The sequence below is a fragment of the Harpia harpyja genome, chromosome Z (assembly GCF_026419915.1).
Source record: "Harpia harpyja isolate bHarHar1 chromosome Z, bHarHar1 primary haplotype, whole genome shotgun sequence".
Taxonomy (NCBI): Eukaryota; Metazoa; Chordata; class Aves; order Accipitriformes; family Accipitridae; genus Harpia; species Harpia harpyja.
Window position 1 is genome coordinate 62,697,548 of NC_068969.1, and position 25,111 is coordinate 62,722,658.

General features: G+C 42.7%; 1 long non-coding RNA gene across 1 annotated transcript; it reads right to left on the bottom strand.

The window, feature by feature from the left end:
* Positions 1 to 1,368: 1,368 nt before the first annotated feature.
* On the bottom strand, positions 1,369 to 11,594 carry LOC128137761 (uncharacterized). Its single transcript, XR_008233825.1, has 3 exons — positions 11,366 to 11,594; positions 7,553 to 7,858; positions 1,369 to 2,142 (listed from the first exon to the last, which is right to left on the bottom strand). It is a non-coding gene; the product is annotated as an uncharacterized LOC128137761 (long non-coding RNA).
* Between the last annotated feature and the right edge of the window lie 13,517 nt (positions 11,595 to 25,111).

Below are 25,111 nucleotides of genomic sequence, written 5' to 3' on the forward strand. Positions count from 1 at the left end.
TTCATTTTGTCTTAATCTGAAGAACAGGTATCTCCCTGTGCCTGTTAATTATCTCCCAAGCATCTGCAGGAAGAGGACACAGTTGAGTTTAATCTTCTCAGGTGCCCCTCCACCCCCCCGTCCATTACTGTGTGATCTCATCAGGTAGTTGGAGAGACTAATCCCATTACTGCAAATCCTGTCTTGCCTCCAGTGTTGGTGCCAGAGGCTGTGCAGCCACTGGTCAGCATATCAGCAATCTTCCTGGGGATTCAATGGACTCACAAGCTATTGTACATTTCCACAGAGGCTCCAGTACCTAAGCCACGTCCCTCCTTACCGTTCTTGGCCAGTTTTCCTCTTTATCCCCATGTGGCATGCCCAACTGTGAAATGCTGTCACTTCATTGTCCAGCATCAAAACTCACTGACGTCAGTATCTAGACCCTTTTTCTCCGTCGGAAGAGGTTCTTTCTGTTTCTCTTCAGCTTAGAGGACCTCCCTCTCACTTAGATGCTTCTGCTTCAGCATATTCCCATCTGCACCCGTAGCAAGAATAATGTAACATTTTGGAGGCCCAGTACTTTTGGAGAAGGACAAGACAATCAACCTCCATTTCTCTGTCCTCAAGTCTTTACACAGTCATTCTATCCTGCTGTACTTGCTCGTGGTCATGCTAGCCAGACCCTCCACAAAAACTAGTAATTCTGGGGCTTCTTATTTCTCCTATTAGCTGTTTCCTCCATTTCTTAGGCCTCAGAGTATTGCACATAACTGTACAGGAGTTAGCTAGCTCTACTGACTCTACTACCTTATAAGGAACAAAACATTCTGGTCATTTTTCTTCCCAAGTCAGGATCCACTAGATCAGGCCTCTCCTTGGCAGCCAATAAAATATTTTCTTTTCCTTGAGAAAAGCAATGTCTTCAGCATTAGCCCCATCAGAATTACAGAGCAATGAGATATCCGTTTGTGTTGTTTTTCTTGATAGCTGTAAAAACTTGTCCACTTTCTTATTGCACATTGAGGAAAGAATTTTATTACAATTGCTGTATCCTGTGATCTCTGTCCAGGCTTCCTCCCTAAGCTGTTCATCAGTGTTGACTTTCATATCTTTCTAAAGGAAGTTATGATCAGGGACAAGTTTTTTGACCGAGATTTCCAGGACTCCTCTTTGGTGATGTGTGGGCTATTGAATCATTGTAGTCCACCAGAAAGAAACCTGCAGTGAAAATGATTCCTAGCAATCAGCTCAAAACTATTAGTTTCCAAAAGAGCTATATAAAGAAATGGAAGGCACGAGAAAACTGATGGGTATGTAACACTAAGAAGAGAGGATACAGACCATACAGAGAGATGCAAGACAAGTTTAATTCCTATGCTACCATATAAAGCTCTCTTAAGGTCAACCACAAGATGAACATGCATTTTAGGTTTTTGCATATTCTATTTTCTTCATTAAAATCAATGAAATACAACATTGACAAATTCTTGCAATCCCCGTGCCAGAAACAGTGTTACCTCATAAGAAGCTATGATCAAGAAAACTATATAGGAAACCTATACAATCCCATTTCTGTAAAAACATTTTTTTCCATTAGTGCTTTTAGTAGTTCATACATCACATATTGTGATAATCATAGGCAGTTAGGAGTTAATACAGCTTTGTAGAGCTACTTCAGTGTTCACATGCCATTTTGTAATGCATCTGGTTATGATCACTTTTAGAGATGATTTAGATGGGCTTTGGGTCTCATCCATTCCTGCAGGATTGTATTCCCTCTAAGCACACACTGGGCTGATTAACTGGGTGTTACTTCAGCAGCTCAACTTCAGATCCAGAGTTTCTTCACCAAGTATATTTCCTGTTGAACCAGGCCCATGTGGTCATTATTAATTTTTCTTTTCCCCATTCCATCACCACTTTTTGGTCTTAAAAAGACACGAAACTACATGGATGCCTGTTAACATACAGAAGGGGTCTTGTTTACAATAGATGTTTATCATCCAGAAATTTCTTCCACAGAAGAAGTTCAGTCATCTTCAGATTCAACCTGCTATTGATCGGGATTAGTGTTTCTCTCAGGGACAGAAAGATTCTGTGCAGTCCATCTGCATGTTCTGCAGTCCCTTTAGTGCATCAAGGCAAAGCAGTTCACTGGCTCTGAAAAGTAAATTAAGGCTGTATTTTAAAAGCTGCCCAGTGATTTTAGTCCTCAATTAAATGGGAAGTTGGGAAGTGTTTGTCCCAATTTCTGCTACTTTAAAGAATCCACTCAAAGCGATAGGTTCAGAATTTCACTCTTGCTCTCCCAAGACTGCTTTGGAAATTTTTGAGTTTGGGCATTCAGGTTTAATTTTCCTAGGTTGTTTTCATTTTCAATGAATGATCAAGTCAACTCTCACAGATGAGTACCTTCGAAGCTGCCAACAATCGCTAGAATTTCTTTGGAACACTCTGGAGTCACAGCTCTGGACCTACAATGTCTTTTTTTTTTTCCTCTTCTAGACATTGCGCACAACGATTAGGGTACTGTTTAAAGGTAATATTAATGATCTGTTTATAAATGCTCCAGTATTCATGATAAATAAATCTCTGATGGCAGAAAGCTTATGCAAAATTCCTCCCTGTGCAATTACGGTTTAGACATATAAGCACGTAACATTGTGTAAATAAGGTAATACTGTGCCCTGAATAGATTCCTGCACACAAGATCATATGTAGCAATGTGAGCTGTAGGGTATTACAGCTGGGAAATCTCAGGCTGCACGGATGGAACCAAGGCTGTAGAGCTAACTGGGAAATTCACTGAAGCTTTTCTGTCCCCAGAATTAGCCTTTAAAAATGGGTGATAGGTTTCTTAGCAAAGTAAGAATGAAAAATATCTGCTGCCTACAGAATTAAAAAAAATTTCTTACCCTAAACTCAAGTATAAAAGGACTCCACCTTCTTTGTTCTCTTTCCGTTGTCCTTGCTGCCACCCTTTCACAGTTAAAAAAAATGTCCCCAAACCAAGAAAAGCTAGGAAGAACTAGAAAGAAGTGTAAGGCAGCAAACAAACAGGAAATACCCTTGAGAAGAACAAACTTTTCAGTTTTGTATCAGCCACAAATCAGAGCTTTCAGAGAATAATTATCAACGTTTTTATCAGTTCTGTTCGGTTAGCTTGTTCTTCATTAGCTTGTTGCATGCGGACAAATAGAAACAGCAGTGATTCGTGGATGCATTCCGATGCTGCCTACACAAGAACAAACTCCTTCTAGAGAAAAAAAGAAATGTTCTTTCTTTCAGGGGTTTCTTTGGGTCGTTTTTCAAGGAGAACTGAGCATCCTCTATGCGTTAAGCAGCCTAGTGGCTCTTGCCCCTGTGCAGGTGTGTCCCTGAAGGCTACAGCTGGAATATAACCCTTCTTATATATTACCACTTTGTAAAAATGACTGCAACAAATGATGGCAAGAAGCAGGAATCCATCTTGATTTACACTATTATCTTAATGTTGCTATATCTTTAATTCCCTCACTGTGTCAACCCATGGCAGTTTTTCACCCAGTACCCTGGGGAAATTTGACCAGCTATTCCGTTAGGAAAAGTTTAAGTTTAGTTGATCCTACTTTGGAATAACATGGTGGAGAAAATGACTTCTTAAGGGATCTTCCCACCCTGTTTTTCCACGTTACTCTCCCTACAAAGGAACAGAGCGTAACTGGAAAAGTACACCTGCATACTGCTATATCACAAACACGCTCAGCTGCACACACTGCCACAGGGGAGCCGGAGGAGGAGTCAAACCAACTACAGCACCACGGCTGGAAGACCTGTTCTCACAAGAAAACATACAGTAAAAAAATCCCACTATGCTCTAACTGCTTAGAGGAGGACCAGCAGTCAGGAGTTTTGAGGCACCTCCTCCCTTTGCACAGTATCAGCCACCTTGGGAATGTCAATGTAAATCTACTGCCAGTACTGTGACTGCTACCAGAGCTCTATGCGAGCCTCCGCATTTCAGTTTTCAAAATTTTCCAGCAGTACAGGAGTTACTGGCTCCCCTACCAACTGGAACTGACTCTGGAGACTTGAATAAGCCACTGCTGTTCAGAGATGCTCTCACTGTTTGATAGTTTACCTGCCATGCACAAATAATTTTTTGACATATGGAATTTATCTGCTTGGTATTAGCAATAATAATAAGTCAAACACACCCCTTTGCCACTTATATTGCAATTTTAGAAAAGAACATTCTCACTGACCAGTTTTCTGTCATGTGCCTAAGATGTGAGAACGTGTGGGCCTCCATGCCTAAATCATTTATTGAGGAAAACTCTGGTGAAGATAATCAAAGAAAAAGCAAAGCTGATTTTATGAAAAACAGCAACAAAACTCTAGTTTTGACCCGTGTCTTCAAATATCAACAGTAATATACTTTGCACTTAACTACATGTTCCCTTGCCTACAGTGAGTTATCACAACTGCAGGCAAATCTTGTGTACATTTCTTTTACCTGTACTTTTCTGAGAACCTCAAAACCCTGGCTCTTCCAGCTTTTTGTTCCTGGGACTGATTTGCAGACAGTCAGTTTTTGTATGTGCATTTTTTCACTTGCACTCCCTGGCGCTTCCTAGATGGAGACTGCTGGCAGCTAAGCTTTGTCTTGCTATTAGGATTCTGTGGCGTTTTGGCAGCAGCAGTACAGAGCAGGCGGCAGGCCTTTCTCCTTTCTTTAAGATGCACCGACTGGGAACCATGTATGGCTATGAAGTAGAAACTGAATGCAACAGTCCATCCAGGTAATGGTATAGGAGAGAGGGGCTGTGAAGCAATGCACAACATGACCTCACTTCTGACACTTCCACAAATAACTATCACTCACCTTTGAATCAAGTTCCTCCCTGTGCTCTGATCAGAGGAGTGATTATTTTACATTGGTGGAGACCAGCTACAGCCCAAACCAAGTTGTGCTCAGCTCCATATAAACACACAATAAAGGAGAGTCCCCAGTCATGGACAGGACAAAATCAGCCCTGATCTTTCCTACAAAATCAGTTCAAGTCCAGTTGGTAAACTAATGGTAAACTTCATTTCAGCCTTTCATATATTCATGGATCAAGATGGCAGTATTTTCTGCTAGTTAGCGATTACAGTTTCATCAGCTAAAATAATACTACTGATTTATATGGAGCTGCATTAGAGAACCTGGGCCTCACATGCACATATTAAAGGAAAAATCTTTTCAAAACCTTCTGTCAAACCAATCTATGTGAAAAGCTTCCTTCTGGCACATACAAATGACATCCAAATCCTGCACACCTATGGCTAGCTGCAAGACAACATTGGAGATAGTTAAAACTGAGTCTCTCATAGCAAAGTTTGTGCTTTTCAAATTCTCACAAGCTTAATTAATTACTCATGTGTTTAATGAGCTTTAAATAAATGGATAAATCCTCATCCATTGGTGTTAATGCAACTATGCAAATTATACACAGGTGAGAATGTATTTGGAGCACACGGTTTTACCTCTTTTCTCTTTGACAAGACTGGTTTCTAAACCATCTAATCCATATTTATCCTAAGGAATAATGTAGTACAAAAGCAAATATCAACAAGTTCCCATGCTGGGCACAGAGAATTATCTCCATGGAATAACCAATGTGATTTCCTGTCTTTCCAGTGCATACCTCATACTCCCTTGTACTTTTCTCCTACCTCTACCTTCTTCCCTACAAAAGAGACTTCCTTTATTTGTCCCTATCCCCTAGCCTGTACTAGCCTTGCTAGTTAACAGCAGCCCATGGAGCCAGTCTCTGTGACAGGATAAACCAGGGTGCATCCAATGCCTTCAGTTACATTACACCACTGCAGACTGGTGTTAAAGGCTGGCTCATGCACACAGGGAGTTTGCTATTTCAAGTCAGCAAATCACTGAATTGCTGGGACATGCTGCAAATATGTCTAATTACTGGAAGGCATTCCTCCATCTCAATATACTGCTAGTTTAAACACAAACTGACTTAGAGCTTGTCTACACAAGGAAGCTACTTCTTAGTAAGGAAGAAAGTGAATTTACAGCTGAGCACTATTCTCCTGTGGACACAGTCAGTGTGCATGAAGTAGGCTACTGTTTGGTCAAACCTTGCATGAATATTTGCTCAGGAATGATTCCCTGAAGACCGTCCAGTGCAATGCAGACCAGCCTTGTGAGACCCAGTGAAGACAAATATGCTGAATATACTGAAATATGCAGTAAGAACCAGTGATGAAAAAAGCTAGAAGAAAACCATAGCTTTCCTGAAAGTTATGGTTATTACCCATAGTAATCCATTCTTGATACGCCTCTGTAGCTTGCCAAACAGATGGTAGGTTAACTGCTGGAAGGTTAATTCCTAAGGGGCCTGGGCAAAAGCTCTCACTGTATCACACACACATGCACACGAGGTGGGCTCTCCTGTTGGTCAGACAGCTGTTAACAAAACTATTACATTTTCAAAAGGAAAATTAAGCTTTCCTGATATTTCATTTCCTCTTCTGTGCTGCAAAATCCTTTGGCCTTCTATCCTTCTCTTTCCTAAAACTCACCTCAAGAGTTCTTTGTCAACCAACCTCTTCTTACTGGCTCTTCTTCTATTTTCAGCTTAGCTGTTCTACCTATCAGCTCTTCTCTGTCCAATTTGACATACCATTCTTTCTTCGCTACTTCTTGTCCCATCTTTTCTGACTTAACATTGACTAAGGAAGGCAGTTAAACCTTCCTGAAACAAGGCTACAAAGCAAGACCTATACTCAATAGGATGGTGATAATTTCGAGACATGGCAGCATAGTCTGAAAATATCCCTCTTCCAGTTTTATCAGTTACAGATAAGTTTTCATTCTTACCCAGAGAAACACACACAATACTAGGCCATGGATATGTTAAATTAGCATAAACTTTGGCATCACTTGTTTGGTCATGGCGTACCCATCACAAGTGAAGAGTCTAGTTCCATTCCTAGTTAAGCTGCTGAGATGCTCAACTTGAAATAGATAAAAAACCCCATCTAGGTACATTAATCCTATTTTTTTTATATATATATATTTATATAATATATATAAATTATTACTTTTTAAGATAGAAGTTTGGAATCATGAGGACAATTGTCTGACAGCTTCAAAGTATGTTGACTCAGATTTCATAAACACATTGCACATGGGCTGCCTTTCTAAGTGATCTGTAAGCAATAAAAGATACAGCTTGAACCCCCTTGCCAACACTAGACTGTGACTAGTACAAATTCTTAGAAAGTCCCACACTGAGCCTGTGTGATTCTGGGATTTTCATGTGCAGTTACATGCAAGAAGACAGAAGAAACTGTCTGGTACAAATCACTATGAACAACATCTGATTTCTTCTGCCAGGGAAGCTGTGCACAGGTTGAGCCCCATGCATAGTGCAGATCCCCCAATACTGTGTAAAAGAAGGTAAGTTTAGGTCTCTCCTTTACAAAGACCCTCACTCCTCTATACCCTTGCTCCAGACAAAAAACACTTTGCCCAGGCTAAGTATTTAAAAATAATGTGAAGAGAAACTTCCAAATAACTTACGGGAGGAACTGAAAGGATGTATGTCCCTTTTACTTAATCTGCACATGGACTTTTAAGCCTTGGACAAGGCCACTGTTTTTGAAGGTGGAAGAGATGCAGTTGGAGTTTGGAGCTGTAGGTCCTTGTCCCCTTCTCACACGGATTTCATGTGCTGATGCACTACAGCACCTAGAGGCTCCACCATCCCATTCAAAGCTGAAGATGTTTTGGATCCTGCTGTACTTGGGTAGGATTTTTTGGTTATTTTTGACAGCTTTTTCTGTTGTTATTCTGGCAGTGCCTGAGCAGAAGTGAGCTGAATGCTTCCTAGGATGGGCAGAGACACGCAAAGCAAAGCGAGTTAATTGCTTTTGTTTGGTGTACGTATGGAACAAAAAATGTCGAGCTGTAAAATGTAAAACATAACTGCCACCAAAGGTTTGGCCATCACTTAATTCAAGACACCCCTGTGGCCTAAAACTGGACAGAACTTCTCTTTCCAAGTGTGCATGGCTACTATTGAAACAGAAGTAAAATCTCTTGGCTGTGAAGAATCATCCTGACAGATAACCTTTGTAACCAACATTACCCATATCCCCAGCCAGAAGTCAATATCCTCCTTTATATTCAGGAATCACAGAAAATGCATCAGTCTCCTCTTTCAGGCATGTTCAGGCGAGACAAGTTTTGCGGGCACTAAAAGACCTCTACAAAACCCTTCACTTTTTTTTCTTTTCAGGAAAAGGATTTTGCCTTGCATTCTGCAAAGCTCCAGGTGACCCTGAGGGGGACACAATTACGAAGGTTGCTAGTGTACTTTACTGTAACTCTTCTTAGCACCTTAGAAGCCAATTCAGAGAACTGCTTATGTAATAAGTCAAGAATGCCAAAAATTACTCATGATTAGAGCATCTCTACATTGTTGATTAAATAGGATCACAAGTGTGTGCAGTTCAGCAGCCAAACCCAGACTTCTTGCAACCATTTGCATTGGGGTTCATATTTTCGTTATTGTTAGTATCAGGTCTGGAAAAATGTATATACTGTACCCTTCTTTTAATGGCACTGACATTAGCACATAAAACAGTCCTCATAGCCAAGACCCACATCCTGCATCTGAACTATATCAAGCACCACACTTAGGATTCATATGCCATATAATGAGATAATGTAGAGGCAGGAAGAATGTGTACACCCCCCCCCCCAACAACAACTGAATAGAAAAAGGAGGAAGATAAATTAAACCCACAAATCTAAAAAATTCAAATGGTGTTTCTGTGCCATGGACATTCTACCTCCATTTCACCCACCCACTATTTCCTTTAGGAATAGCTGAACTAATACAACCCCTGGTAAAGATACACCAAGCTGTGATGACTTCACACCAGTGCCAAAATTACTGAAATCAGGGAAACAAAGGGAAGGCTTGAGACTGCTCAATTCAGTCTACATTGTATTGCAGGCTCTGGGCTTAATTCAAAGAACAGGGATTCAACCATATGATTTAGAGTTTTATTCAGTTCAACACTAAAATGTCCAATTTGTATTTTATAATGGCAATCTGAAGAATTATCAAGACAATATTACCTTTATGGAGAAGAAAATTGCCAGGCATATCCCCATTGTTTCTAACTCCTAGATAGCTGTATTTATTGTCTGTGTACTGATTAGTCTCTTCAACCAGCTGGGGTTGTAAAGCCAGGTCTCAGACCCAGGCAGAGGCTTTAGTTATTGCTAACAGGTAATTACCCAGAGCATGCTACAGCCTCTGAAAGGAAAATTAAATAACCAGCATATGATGTAAAGCAATAATCCTGCTCTTACTGTAATAAAAATGAATGTGCTTGCTTCCCTAGGTAAGAGGGCTGGGCTCCACATTTGTTTCCATACTGAACTATATGTTTTTAAATTGCCATGCTGCAGAGATTTTTTCATTTGTTTTCTTCCAGTATTAAACCCCTCAATTCCTCAGCCATGGAACAGGAAGAGATTATTGAGTTCAGCACAGTTCTTGAAATCAAAGGGAGTTACTTCTCCAATAGGAAAGCTTTTGTTCAGAGCACAAGGCTGTTTAGACACAGTGTAGATCTGTAAGCTGTAAGGAACAGTTAGTGCCAGAGAATTTAGCTTGTTCATTGTGCTCATCAGTGTGTGTTACCATTTTGGCATGAAAATAAAAGCTGCACAGTATTAACAGAAGAATTATTAAAAAGGTAGAACATTTTCACAGCCAAGTGGCCACAGTTCACTGTTATTTCAGACCTGTACAGTGCCAATCATTGTGCTGACAAACCCTGAAGAGTAACTGGGCACGACCAAAAGGGATTGTTTGAAAGCCCTACTCTTGCAATCAATTGCAAGTGTGTGTATGCTTGTCAGTCTCTCAGCCTGCAGCACCTGTGTGTACACTGTGGGACACAGTTTGAGCATTTAAAGAAAATTTAAAGGGACCTCAGTTGAGAAGAATACCCAGATTTCACGCACATAGAGAGAAATATTCACCACTTAATTTAACCGTATGTTGGACATCCATTTGAAAACAAAGAAACTGAGAACTCAACTTTTCTTGGAGAGGAAAGCTTATTGTACAACAACTAACTTCCACTTATCCTCTTTTTGACTTTGAATTCCTCATGATATTTTGCTTTATGATTTTACCTCCAGCCTGATGCAAAAGCATTTATTACCACTATCATTTATTACGCATGATAATTCTCACAACATATTTTACCGTTTGTACTGCAGTAATGCACAACACTTCCAGCCAGTAACCAGGTAGTTTGTAAACACCAAATATGAAGACAGTTGTTGCAGCACATAAACATTTTTCATGTACCTGGAGCGCTGTATTTGCAGACTGTGAACCTCTTACAAAAAATTAAGTCCCTCTAGTTCCATACCCGGCCTCATTTATCACACATGTTTTCATTAAATCATTTCAGAAATCTGTTTAAGAAGTCCCAGATACGTGACTGAAGTCTTAACCAAGGCCTAAGGAGGCTAACAATATTCCTGCTGATGGGGAAAAAAAAATCTGACCAAAAAACTCCCACATTTGAGATAATGTCATTCTAGTTTCTAATTCTAAAATTCCTGATCCTAAAAAGGAAGCTGAAAATGAACACTTAAAGATCCTAACTTCTGTCTTTACCATACAGGACTTTTGAGGGTGTCACAACATCGGGTATAATTGGATTTTTTGCCTTTGTAGGCTGGATAATGAATATTCCACTAAACAAGGCTCCAATTCCAAGGAAACTGAACTCCATGCTATTTTTAAAGACAATCCAGTTTACAATAAAATTCCAGCTCAACTGGCTTAGTTTCCAAGCTGGGGAGACATGTCCAGTCTTGTTAGAAACGCTGTAGAAGCATGAGCTTTCTACCCTTGGGTAGAAAATACCCTTTTCAAGAACAGCTCTTTTACAGTTTAAGCTGTCCAGATTAGAGTGTAAAACCATCTTAAAATATAGCAGGACAGGAATGGTGCTTGAAAACGCTTTATATGTGTCTATCTGCTTTTCAAACACAATCACTGTGAGACAGATGAGAAGAGATGCTCTTGCCTGAAGCACAACATTTTCTGCTGCTGCAGTCTGAGATTCCTAGCTGCAACTCAGAGTCACCACTGAAGTGACACAAGGAGGGACAAAGGCCTGTAGAGCAAGGACAGACGACAAGGAAGAAGGGAAAGGAAGAGCACAGGAAGTGCAAGCACTCACAAGAACAGATCCAGAACACAATCCATGGAAGGCACGGTCTTTTGGAAGGGACTGCAATACCAGCTCTGGTATGCTACTCATCAAAAGATTTTTTTATCTAGACCCAATTTACCTCGTAATTCTGTCCTCCCAAGCATGCTGACACTTCTTTTATCTTCAAAGTATAAAACCTGTTTCTTCATTGGTATGTATGCAAGTCTACAGCTACTACAAAATTCAGGAGACAATAAAATTGTGTAAATAAATGTAAATAAGATATTATCCCACTAGAGAAACAAAAATTAGAGCTTTGATAAACTTTGTATTCATGAGGAAGTCAGAAGAGTTACTGGTATGTATAATGGGCCCCCAGACAGTTCAGTACTTAGTAAACAGCAATTGTGCAGTTTCCCTTAAATATTTCTGAAGTGAAAGATAACTAATACAGGTGGAAAATCTACATCAACAGGTGTGGGCAATGCAACCGGGGGGGGGGGGGGATAACTTCAAAGGCTGTAAAAGTGATAAAATGGTTAGTTTCCTACCACCACCCCCTGTTTCCCACAGCAAATCTAAGTATTTCCCCTCAATTTATTTGTGCCTTTGTACAGCACAGGGATGACCAGTAAACAACTTTACACAGCAACCTGGTAACAACAGAGTAGTAAGCAAGAGAGCAAAAGAAATCAATCAGTGCTTTGGAAGTGGAGAGAAGAAAGCCTACAAGGGAACGACGGGTGGGATCCCAGTGAAAAACACCAAAAAACACAAGGGGGAAGGAAAACAATGGAAGCATTTAACTCTATAGCAAATCGCAAAGCTGCTTCTAAGAGTAAGGAAACATTCTTCCTAAATTCTTTACTGCTTAATTTTACATTGCTGTGCAAGACCGTGTTGTTTGTGTGAGCCTGTGCTACAGCTTGAGTAGCTAAACAGGAGCAATCTGTAGCTCGTGAAAGAACAAAAAAAATTCGTTTATCTCTTGTGCAGCTATGTAATGACAGTTAAACTGTACTTAAGTTGCTTTTATGGAGTGGTGTACAAGAAATGGGAACATGTATCATGTTACAAATTCTTGCAGCATTAAATTTCCTTCAATTTTGGTCTCTTTTAGGCCAAGGGAGGACTGCTGTGTTGTGCTTTGAGAGCCTATCCTGCTGTTAAGACAGTTAAAGAGAAAAAAGTGATTACAGCATCAGGAAGAACTACAAACATTCCTGAAACTGAGCTAAAAAACCCCGAGGATAACCCAAGTCTTCAGTTCACAGGCCAGTTAGGGTCATCCTCACCATTCTTTACAGCAATGTCCTTGGAACACAGGGAACAGTGGTGCTGTAGCTACATACAGCACAGAGGGACAGGCTCCTCACCCGATTTTCCTGGTTAAGGACCACAGGGTAAATTTGTGGAATAAATACAAGAGGCCAAATTGAGACTGGGTAAACTGTACCTACAAAAAGTATGTATATAGACCCTCCATGTGCAAAATTCAACCCAGCTGCAGGATTCACGTGTCCGGTCTCAGTAAACACATCTACAACATACTGATTTTAGCTCTTTTAAAAATTGCTGTGGATGCCTCACCACTGTGGTTTTAACGCTGTAGAGATACCCAGCTCTTCCAGAGTGAGTGAGCATTTCAATTTGCTCCTAGAAAAGACTGCAGAATTTTTTTTTCTTTTAACTCTTTTCTCCATCACATACTGGCAGCTCAGAAAGAAAGGTTTGGTGTTGGTCTAGAGGTTTCGTAAGTCTCTTTTGAGCACTTAACGCTTGATCCAAGATCAAAATTCTCACTCGAAGTAATCCTTTCATGCTAAAATCTATACAGCATTGGTATAAGCTTTGCGTGCAACAGAAGACTCATTCACGCAGTGTACCACTGGGGCTGCTGAAAATTACTTTGCCAGGTAATCGCGGAGCACTACGGGCTTGTGTTACCATTTCGCCAGAAGCGTTTGAAGGGAAACCAGAAATGTGGTTTGAAGGATCGGAGGTACAGATCCGCCCTCCCCCCCCTTCACTCCGAAGGAAAGGAAAGCAAGCGGAGCAACACGTGCACGCCCTCCAGCAGTGACCGACAGTAACCCCGCGCACAGCCACACTGAGCTGGAAGTAAAAACACGCTCTTCCCTTGCCAGCCTTTAAGATGAGCAAGCACTAGGGTATCTACAGCGTAAGCCCTGCAAGCGCATAACTTTTCGGCTGCAAAATAAGCGGCGGTGGGAGGGGAAGGGGAGCCGACCTGACAAATATAGCACGCACCGACTTTTGCTGCAGGCGAGCGCACGCACCCCTACCAAGAGACTTTGCCACCCGCCTGCCTTCGCCGCTGCCCTGCTTCCCCTTCCCCGTGAAAAGGCTGAGCTCCCAGCTGCGCTCCGGCCCGCAGGAAGGGGGGGGGCTGCATTTTTTGGGGGGGGGGGGGAGAACTCGGGGAGCAGGCAGGCTTGGATGTCCGTCCTGCGAAGAGCAGTTGCGGGGGGAGGGGGGGGGGAGGGTGGTCTTGCCGAGAGATGCTCGGGCGGGAGGGCAGGCCCACCACGGCGGCAGCCCCCCGGCAGCAGGCGCCTCCCGTGGAAAGGGGTCCCGCGCAGGCGCGCTGAGCGCCGCCGCTTGACCGACAGTTACCCCGCCGGGACGCGCCGCGGCGAAGTAGGTGAAAAGTAACTCGGTGTCAGCGCCCTCAGGAAACGCCTCGGCGCCCTGCGCATGCGCGGGAAGCACTTCTCCCCCCCCCTCCCCTCCCCGCTTTCCTCCGCGCCCTGCTTGCTCCGCGGCGGCGGCAGCGGCGGGGGGGGCTGCCCGGCCCGGGGGCCAGGAAGTGCGGGGGGCCGAGGGGGTCTGGCGGGAGCGCTGGGCCTCGCGAAGGCAGAGGCAGAACACAGGCAGGGACCGGGGGTGGGGGCGCCGGTAACGCAACACAAAGGAGCCAATGCCTCCTCCCCCTTCCCCCCCCCGTTCTCTCCGCTGCTGGAGGGGGCTGCGAACCCAACCCCCCGCAGAGAGGGCAGCAACTGCTGTCCTTCCGCAGGCGTCCTCCCCCCAAAACGCCCCAGCTGGCAGCTGTGTAGTTGACGGAGGCTGCAGACGTGTTCAGTGCTGGCACGTACTCCAGCGGCCTGCGTCGCGCCTTGCGCTGCGTGTGGTAACACCCCAAAACCCGGCCTGCCAGATCCCCACGCACCGAGGTCGGCCCAAGCCGCTGCGTGCTTTTCATTCGCGAGTTACTCTTTGTAGACCTTCATTACTAACGGTTAGACTGCGCTCAGCCGTTTTCACACACATACTGGTATTGTAACAGATTTTTTCGTCCGTAAGGTGATGCAGGCAAGAAGACAAACGGCTTCACTTTAGACTTAACTTTTTAGCTGTTCATGATCTCCTTTAAGGAGTTGGGGTAATTCATGCTGGTCCTAACCCAGACAGACTTAGACCTTCGCATTATGCTTTCCAGCACGTGAAAAGGAGTCACGAACTCTCATACACATACATACGTATTCTGTATATATATGATCCTATATATAATCGGCATCTTAGGCGCTAGAGCTCATAGTCCTAACCAGCTTCCCAGTGGACAGTGGTTAAGGACCGAAAACTGTTGAGGGGAGAGCGGTGCCTGGGGCTAGCAGGTGTGACTGATGGGGCCGACCATTGTGCCCGATGCAGGAGCGGAGCACTCCAGCTGGGAAGCTGTTCTGTAAACAGCTGTGCAAGGAACCTGAAGTCCCACGGGGAAGCCAAGAAATCTCCAGCTTTTTTGCTTTTTGCCTCTCTCACAGCGCTGTAGGGGGCCTTTGCTTTGTGAAACAGGAGGAGGGTGGTTAATGTCAAGAACGGCATGGTGCAGATGCTCTAATAGAGAGAGGTTTCCAGCATCTCACAATCTGTGTTCATCTCCTCTCCCTCCTCTGGAATTTAATTCCTATAAACTGAATAATTTATTGCAGCTCTTGCAACTCTGCAGGTGCTTTACAGCTGTACATAAAGCCGCACAAGTGAAAACCGTGGTGGGTTTATCCTATGTTACCACTTCCGCCTTTTGTAAACACAAGGTATAAGAGATCGTGGGGCAGATTTCATCTCGAAACACACATTTGACTGAATATGAGGACATTGCCTGATTTAACTATCTGTCTGAAACTGCAGTAGGTGTGATGACCGTAACAACATGGAGAAAACATGATGCCATTACTCCATACGGTAGGTTTCTAAACCTATGTTTCAACTACATCTATGTGAATTTCTTCCATTTTCTGTTTTAAGTGTAGAGAGACTGTCTACATTTCTCTCAGACTGACATCACCTTGTCTCTTCTTTAATGAAAACTCACTGTACACTTGGCTTTTCTCTTTTCTAGGTCTGCTAGTCTTCTCTGCAGATGCCATGCCCCAGAAACAATTGTTCCAGGTACTGTGTGGCCCAGTCCTAAGGAAGATAAATGTATTTAACCTTACAGAACACACTGCTCTTCCACAACCTGAACATGCTGAAACAGAACACAGCTGCCCAGAGGACAGCACAGAGAGGCTGCAAGTATATTTCAACAGAGAAGGAAAGACAAAGTTGGTATGAACCTTCAAAGTGTGCAGGGAAAAATGTATTATTTCAAACCCCTTCATGTTTGTCCAGGCGGTTGGACAATAGCATTCCTAAAAGCATACCATTTCTGTTTTACAGCACCCTCAGAAATGCTGGGTACCTCACAGTACCATTTGAAAATAAGTTCTGGCTTGAAGTGTTTACAATCCATTTTCCTAACACTGGAGCAACTGATAAATTCAGTCAGGAGTGGTAAGGGGCAGACATGTTAGCATTTCATTTCAGGGCACTGATTCAGTGTTGAGGTTGCACAGAAGTTGGGCAGCCACTTCTCCCAAGTGTTCACCTTGCTTCAGTCCCTGAATCCATGGTTAAATTTTCACCAAAGTCAGTAAGAGAGGAGCTGATCTGGCCCAAGTTACTGCTGAAAATCTCAGATATTAGGAATTGAAGTTCACCAGTTGGATACCAGTAAAATTGCATGGCAACTTTACTGTTTAGGACCTGTTATCCCTGTTAACCCAGCAAAAGCCTGACCTGGCCTCTCCCATTAAAATCAGACCCTCCATTACTTAAGTTTAGTTTAAGCAGAGCTTGTTTCCACAACCTTAAGATGGATCATGCCTCAATGATGCTACTTAAGTGTTGTGCTGCTGGTTTTGCCTTCTGACAAACTTCTTCCTGCTATGACTTCTCTCACTGTTACAGGCTTTCCACAAGTATTCAGACAGGGACAAAATGGAGTTGGCATGCATCTTCCTCACTGCTGTGAGGGGCTGATGCAAGCAATATACTTCTACAATATACTTGTAGAAATAACCTTTTTTCAAGGGTTACACATTGCCTTTCCTTCTGCCTGCTCTTTGTGTGTGAAAGAGGACAACAGGACAGTATCTGCACTCAGCCACCTGAATCCTTCAAAAACTAGCTTTCCTTTTGAGTGCACACAGCCCTAGCTAGCCCATCCAGCCTAACCCAAAGAACCTGAAGGCCATTGTTTTCAGACATATCAGCTAATTTGGGGCCTTTTCAAACAGGACCGGAGTTGAGACAGCCACAGGATAATTTGCAAATATTTTGAGCTTCAGTGGCTCCATTCCTCAGGAGAGAAGTCTTGATCTGTAAGTTAGACTAGAAGCCTGCACTTTGGTACCTGAGGTAAACCCTTGAAAACACTGGATTCACTGAGTGTTATTTTACGTGCTTTTACTAGGCCTGTTGTGGGCTGCCCACAGTTGTTGCAGGACCACGTGCCTCACAGGCCACTAGTTTTTCCTGCTTTCTAGCCACACAGGCAAAGACGATCTCCTCCATTTAACACATCAAACCTGCCTTCAGCAGATCCTGATACTGCCTCATGCTGCTTCACATGCTCCCAATGCCTTCAGCCCAAAGCTGTGTGTCTGCACCTCAGAACCTAAGAAAACTTCCACTGCTCTCCTACTGTAGGAAACAGCCCTTCTTGCCTCTCCCCTCCCAACAGTAAACCTTTCCTGCCAGATGCAAGCAAGCTTTTGTAGCATCCAGCTAATTAGGCCTCCCAGGTATAGAGGGTCACAGACTGCCTGAGTACCCCCGAGAGCTTTTCTTCCTGTCCCAACTTGCTCTTTCACAGTGCTTGCAAGTCTGTCATACCACAGGATTTTATTTGCACAAAAGCCTCTTTCCAAGTGTTGGTGCTTGGAAGGCCCCTGGAATATAAGAATGACCTATAGCCACATGCCTGTCCTTCACGTTGACAACTGAACCAGGCAGTCACAGAAGAATATTTGGAGAAGCATGAGAAAGGAAGGTAAGTAAGTAAGTGCGCAAGAGAATACCTAATGAAATTCAGGCCTCAGTTGCTACCTGGCAGCTTAAAAGTGCTAGACTTAAGGCCTAGATCCTCATCCCCTGTTGAGCTCTGCTCACTGCATCATGAGAAGAGAGGGGAAGTGGAGGAGAGAGGGTGCAGCTCTTTTCATATCCCTCCAACCATGCAGGTGCCTATTGCTCGGTGGGGATTGAGCTGCATGGGAAATCTGGCAGTTTCATTTCTCTGGAGCTTTTTAGTGCTGAGCTGTTAAACAAATCTGTCCTACATAATGTAAATGTATTCCACAACACAGCACATTATTCTTGATGAAGTCATATGGATGCTAGGCTGAAAATTTGCCTCTAATTTACTCTGCGTATACAGCCTGCTTTCAAACATAAGGTGAACGACTTATTGTAACCTCAGATTGGTTTCAACACCAAGTGATTAAGCCATGACATCTAGACAAAGTAAATTAAGGAAGTGGTTTCACAGAACAGGCTGACACAAGACAGGCACAGAACTAATTCTGTAGCAAAAATGGGGTGAGTCATGCAGCTGCTACATGTGCTTCAGTTAAGTTCTTTCAGATTGGTATCTCTTGTACATACAGCAAACACGAGGAAGGGGCTATAATCTCACACCATGCTTGTATGTAACAGTACTGCTATAGTAGCATACACCTTCAAACATTTCTCACCCTTAACCTACCAGATGAAATTGGGCATCACTGTTACCTTAGAGAAGCTATACCTCTGCCCTCTAACTGCTGCTTTCTTACCCAATCTCCCTTATATTTCAGGAGCTATATTACCAAAGTCATGACAAGTTTGCAGTGGCTCAGCAGGCCAACACTTTTCCTTAATGGTCATCTGTCATATCTCAGAACTTAAATGGATTCCTTGTCTTCTATGGTGTCAAAAATACTGAACCAGATTCCAAAACCAGACCGTGGTCAGCTCAGCAGAGCGGGCTCACCATCATTAGTTTTCAGATTTAACAGATATCCCTCCTGAACTGCTGACAAAAAAAGACAGATAGATTGTTCCATTCTGGAGAGCTGCAAAACTGCCATCTTGTTTTGTTATGAATAGATGGAGTCTGACTGGTACAAATGGGTGGAGTCTGGTGAGCACCTGCACTTCATTTTCTTCAGCCTACCCCCAGTCCATACTTGCTGAGACAATCATCCCATCACAGGTGAGTTCAGTGTAGAAGGGGCTTATGATGCCCATTGCCTAAATATCTGTTGGAGGCATCTGCTTTTTAAAAAAAAAGTACAGTGTTCCCAGTCCTTCAGCTGCATGGACATCTACCATGGTGCTTGTTAGGGAGGAGACTGGAATGCAAGTGACTAAAGTAGATGGCAGTGGAGATGGTAAGAAAAATGTCTCTGTTGCCCTGACTGCCTGTCCCAGATGCCTGCTCGCTTTAGGATTACCCAGGAAACAAGTAAAGGAAGCAAGTCTCTACCTTTTCCCTGAAGTATTTGTACCATAATTACAGCTGCTGCGTTAGATTATCTTCAGCTCTTACCAGGTCCTGTCAGACAGTCACAAAATGTGTTATATTAAGGATCACTGCACACTGAGAATTCTGCAGTTCCCTGACCTTCATATGCCTGCTGTGTTAGAAGCAGCTGTACTTTCATGCTTCTCCTCATCGATCTAACACGCAAGTATCAGCTCCGCTGGAACTGCTCCTCGCGGTTTACATCTCTGATCTTTCCAAGTTCTTCCCAGAAGACTGGGAGCTCTCATCTGCACTGAGAGTGCTTGTTCTTACACAACTGGCTTAGCCTTTCCTGATCCTTCCTTAGCAAAACCCCCAAATGCTAGCTGCTTTTAAATAAATTGCCACTGAGCTACTATTGCTTCTGGCTATAGCCACGGCTGGCAGACTGTTGCACAAGGCATGCACTACCCTCACACACACTTACACTAGTTCTCTTTTTTAACTCCGGTATCTTCTGTTCGTAGGTATCTTCTGTGCTCTGCTGTTAAAACATTTCCTCCATTTCAACCTAGAAGTGGCTGCATTTTGCTGGGCGATAAAGCAGCATGCTGCATTTGTGTAATGACTCTGAACTAAAGTAACCCCAATGGAGAACTCTTTCATTATTACAAGTGCTGGAAGAGGCCACACAGCAGAACCTGATCTTCCTGCCTTGAGTCACAGAAATAGGGAAATGCAAAATTCTGTTTTCAGTATTGGAGAACCAAAAAGACTTCTGGTTTTCAAGGTAATAAATGCTAGAGGGGGCAAGGGACAGCTGGGTTCTGAAACATGCTGGCATTTTGGAACTACAGCCCTGTTGTTAGGTGCAAATGTAAGGAATTTTCCAGGGATGGAAGGGCCAAATTTTAAAAGCTATTTCAGTGTTATGGAAAATCTCACAAAGAGGTTATCAGCCTCTTCAGTCTCCTAAACACTTGGCACTTTCACCCAGAGGCACGCATGGTTCTCCAGCCTGGGTATGGAGGTACTCTGGAGAGTGCATTTCGGTAGTTCTCCCTAATGTATTAGCAGGATCATCCCATGATGCCCATCTTGAGAGTGCTTTCAGCAAATTATGGTGGGACCGTTTAAGGAGTTTTGCAGTGGGTGAACCAACAGGACTTTACTGACACAACTGCTCATAGGTTTTCATCTGCCTCCGAAGGCTGTCAGTATCTTAAAGGTTCTCCTCTACTTTGAAATCCAAAACTAGTTTAGTAGCCCAGGGCTTTTGAATTGCCCCCTTTGCAGTAGCAACACAGCAGGCAGTGTGGCAACAGAGGGGCTTTTAAATCTGTTTGCCTGATCTCGCAGCAGGCAAGATTTTAGCCCTAAATTTACTGATATTTTCTAATAGCAACCCTGATGCAGTCAGAGACCTAACAAATCAAGGTAACAGCTGTCTCCTCTCGAGTTTTTTCTCACTGTGTGGTTTTCCAAACAAACCATAAGGACAGACATTTGAAATCTAAACAGGATTCGAGGAGAGAACTGTTCAGCGAAGGCTCAGTTGCTTTGACGGGCAGAGTGATTCCAAAGACTGAGGGCACCTCTCAGGGCACCCTGCAGCCGGCTGCCTGATCCTCCTTTAGAAACTAAAAGCTGTTTTCTCCAAGAAGTTCAGGAGTGCCACAGTCACAGGCACTGTCCCTTAAATGTTTTGAGATTGAGGATAAACTTTAAAGACTCTGAACTCACAGTGGAAAGAGGCGTTGAATTCAAACAGCCATGGCATGCTGTCTCCAGAAGAGGATGAGACTGGTTATACCTGCTAGACTCATATGTGGCATCCCAGAGTCACTTGACCTATACATATCCTTGCCTTCACCTCAGCCAAACACTCTTCTTCAGGGTGCCAAAACCCCCTTGCTTTGAATGGTGCTGTCAAACTGCAAAGACAATACCCAGTTGTCCAAACAGCTGACTGCTTCCCCTAGTGCCTTCACAAAGTTGGTGAATGGCAGAAGGTTAAGAGTCATAAAGCTTTGCATGTCAATGAAGCGTGTGTAGTGATGGCATGTTGTTGCAACATGGCAGTGAAGGACTCCCCTGTGCCCTTTGGCTTGTTACTGCAGTTGGCATTGATACATCTGGCCATCGCTGCTGGTTTTTAAAATTAAATGAGCAATTGAATCAGTGGGAGGGAATCAGGAGGCTGGAACAGGGAGAGTGGTGCAAACATCTCTTGTACTGCCCTGATGCTGAGATGAGTAATTAGTCTCTTTTTATTCCATACAAAAACTCAAAAAAACCTGCTAGCAAAGGTAATGGGGAAGATTTGGCCCTTGCTGCAGCCCCCTAATACTCTTCTGTTTCACGTATATGCATTCTGGGATTACCTGCACACACTATAACCTTCTTTTCTCCAACATAATCCTTCACAGCTGCCAGGACTGAAGCATGCCAAAACAGGGCCAGGGTGTCTGGCTGCATATCAAGGTGGGCAGAAGAAGAGCCACTTAACCGTGAACTCCCGAGTTCCCATGAGCAACAAGTTCCCATGAATTTGTGTTTTCATGTGCTTGGCTTATTTCACAAGTCTCAAGAATATAAATAGGTTTGTCCTGCACACAGGTAAGTCTGGGAATGTCTACGGATACTAAATTAAAAAAGAGATTGTAATCATTTCCTTCTCCTGAATAAATGAGTCAATACCCTAAAGCAAATACCTATCACTCTTGATGTCCAGTTGCATTTAGCTAAATGTAATCCTTTCTGCAGCACTTACCACAAGCATACCATTATTCAGGGAGTTCTGTTAAAAAAATCTCCATCTGCCAGTGTCAGCATCACTGACCTGATGTACATCTATCATGGCTCATTTATCATACATTAAGGACGTGTGGGTGCGGTCAAGTTTAGTCTTGGAACAGGTTCTGCTTCATTGCGTTTGAATGTCACCTCCCATTGGGATAATTTATTCCAAGCGAAAGTAACACCTTAGGCTTTTCAGGAAGTTTTATTATCGTTCACATTTTGTCCTTGACTTCGTCTAGGTTTCAGTCATTTCCCCTCTTCCAGTTAAAAACGTGTTTCCACTGAAGCTACAGTTCCCGGTATCAACCAGAGGGAGCACTAGAGAACAACTCATTATGCTTTTTTTTGCAGTCTAACAGCGTTGCTTCTGTAACAACTAATAAGCTCATGAACTCAGCTTCTGCACATTTTCTGTCATTAACCCTCAGGAGTCCTTTTCATATTTCAAAGTTTTATTCACAATCTCCTGAATACTTCGGGTGCAGGTGGCATGAATGCCAAGGATTAATTTGACAAATATTCAATTTATATTTTCATGTTCGTCGGAGTCACATGTTCTGTTCTCTGTTGGAGAACTTCTGTAACTAAGCAACAAGAACATGTCTCAGATCTTATATCTGAGTCTAAAACATGATTTTGGCTAGCACAGATTTGTGTTTACAGTGGTACAACAGATTCCTCATTTTGTGCACATATAGAGCATTGAAGTAAGTTTATCCATGTTTATCAGGAGTAAGCAGGCCCACTAATATTCTATGAGAACAGTCTGGACTAGTTGTATGATCAAGCTTTTAATTTTCCATTGTGGGAAATAAATGAATCATAGATTTTTCAAGTATTCACACTATGAAAATCTAACTATGAGAACGTTTCCGGGAAGTGATGGAAAAAAGGCTATGAATGTGTTGAAAATTAATTTTCCTTAGACTTTGAAGATACATTCTTGGAGATCTCCTTTGCCCTGGCTATTCATTCAGCTCTGGTAATTCAGGAGAAAAGATTTAGGAATGTGGGGGCTCTCTAAGGTAAGTCAATACCTAGAGCATGGAACTGCATTTCTTGAGAACCCAAAGGCTCCGTGGATATCACTTCAGTGCCTTATCTTTCCTCACACAGATCTTTGCTATCCAACTCATCCCCTCTTAGCAGGACTGGGGCTATCTTACTATTCTATACAGCAGCTAGCACCGTGAGGGCTTAATTTAATGGGCCTCTGTATCCTACAGGAATATATATAATTGCACAGACAGTTATTTCCCAAGTTCTGTAGAAATGGTTTTATTATTGGTTTTGATCAGCATCAGACTGGAAATAGCAACTTTTTTTAGAAGTTCCACAGAAACAGATGCCATTAAGATAGACCACAAGTATTAAAAGCCTCTTGATATTACTAGTAACCCATAAAAGAAACAGTGATACTCAGTCTCCTTCTAGCTGTGTATAAATACATTTTATAAAAAATAATAAATGGAATGTTTAGGATGACACATATTTTCATTTTTTTTTATTTCTCATGCACTGTTTTAGCCACATAATGACCATTAATTTTAATGGAAATCAAAGCACTAAATCCCTGCATGATGCTTCAAAAACTTATGCACAAACATGTAGTACCTGGAAAACAGAATTCAGAATTTTCTGGCAACTAAATGGAGAACTGAGGAGACTCAGTTAGGTAAAGCCAGTGCCAAAGAGAAGCACACAGATATGTATTTACATTCTGATTTGTACCCTACGTGTCACAGGAAGTCCTCCTGCAAAATGCCTTATAGGAAAAAAGCTATAGTGGAAATCGGGCAGAGTCATATGAGGGGTTACGTTGGTATAATTTTGAACTGATGTAAATATACCTCCTCTGTTGTCACACCAAGCAATTCAAAGTTGCATTTGTCAGCCATCAACAGACTAAAGATCTTCCCTTCTCCCTGTATCTAAGAAGTTTATTTTGGAGTTCTGTGCACAGGGAGTCTCTACACGGCTTGTCCTTGCCACATAGTTGAGGTCACCAATAGGTAACTCCAGGCAGGACGTGGTAAGTTCTGTTAAGCAGCCATGCTTAAGCTCAAAACCTTATGTGAAAAAAGTAAATACACCTTATATGAAAAGATAAAAATTTATGAATAGTATAAATTAAATCTTAATAGTCTAATCAAAGAATTATTATCAGTCCAGATCTAATTATTACAAAAAGAAAACAAAAAGAGAAGGATGTTGCTATAAAGAGAAAAGTCTTCATAATAACATAGTTTAAAATGTTAAACACACGGTTCTTCGTTTCTACCTTTTTTCCTGGTGTTACCCTTGCTCTCTACTGCTCCTCTGTGTCCTAATGTTGATGGTTTCCACTTAGTTGGAGGGGAAGGGCTAGAGTAAATCATCAGCACCCAGATTCCTTTGCCTATGATGTTGATTTCTCCTTCCTACTCTCCCTCCTTTTTTTTTTTTTTTTTTCCACGTACATGTCTTCTATTATGCTTTCACACCTTGCTCTTTCTTCACTGGTCTGCCACTCCATATTACATCTGAGTTTACTATACATTACTTCTTTTATGCATGTGGAATACTTGTACTTTTTTTTGCATTGCTACTCCTACGAAGAGCGTTGCCCGCCTCCATGTCTGCATTTCTTTAACTGGTCATTGGTGGGCTGGGACCTCCAGAACCAGCCCGTGTCTCAGCTCTGTTCACTCCATGCCCTTACCCTCCACACTGCATTCTGTATACCCACTTCTCAAGGCCTCTGCTATCCTACCAGGTCTGTTATTCCTCTACACTGCATCACTATCTTGCTTTTCACAGAACAACTATTCGTTAGTGCTACCAATACTGAAACCATGGCTGTACAATACAGTGATAAGCAAAACTAAAAAAATTAGACACAGCCACATGGTCCTTAGAAAAATTGCTGTTACAGCTAAATAAAGTAAAAACAAAAGTCCAGTCAGGTCAAGAAAATTTCCAGCAAACCAAGCCTGACAAGCTTCAGTCTTGAGGCCTTGCAAACTCTGTACAAAACCTGTGACATGTTACTAGCAATGGCAATACTGCATTACAAGGCTACACAACCTGCCTCAGGTGTGACGTGAAGCTCACTCCTGAGACCACTCTGTCCATTCAGGATGTATTAGGAGAAGCATTCCCAGTCACCTATGGAAAGTAAAAGCAAGTTTTTAGCATGGCAAAGTCATCTGCCAGTGCTGATTATATTTCAACAAAGGTACAGCCCCCATGAAAGGAAGAGTTTGAAGACCTTCCTGTAAGAGTTATTCCAACCCTATCCCTAAAGCA